We start from the raw sequence: 368 nt of genomic DNA, 5'->3' as shown, positions 1-368 counted from the left end.
AGCCCTGCCTGGGGTGGGGGACCCCAGCCCTGCCCAGGGCGGGGGGGATGTCTGCATCCCTCCTCCTGCCCCAGAGCGTGCCAGGTTGCCCGCAGCGCAGGCTGTGCAGACCCCGTGAGAGGGGCTCCTGTGCCCCAGGAGCTGCCAGCCCTCGGCCCCCACCCCTGTGCCTGGGCCCTCCTCTGCCTGTTTGCAAGGAAGACAAGACATGGTTCTCCGGAGATGTGGACGTGGGCTGGTGGAGCCAGCCACCACGGGGAGAAACCTTCCTGGGAGCCCACATCCTGCGTGGGGCCAGAGTTAATATTTGCAGTAGCCGGTGGCACCACAGCCCAACCCATGCGACTCTCACGCCCTTCCCTGCTTTA

This window comes from Charadrius vociferus, unplaced genomic scaffold, assembly GCF_000708025.1.
Source record: "Charadrius vociferus isolate BGI_N301 unplaced genomic scaffold, ASM70802v2 scaffold2421, whole genome shotgun sequence".
NCBI classification, from domain to species: domain Eukaryota; kingdom Metazoa; phylum Chordata; class Aves; order Charadriiformes; family Charadriidae; genus Charadrius; species Charadrius vociferus.
This window is presented reverse-complemented; position numbering follows the sequence as displayed.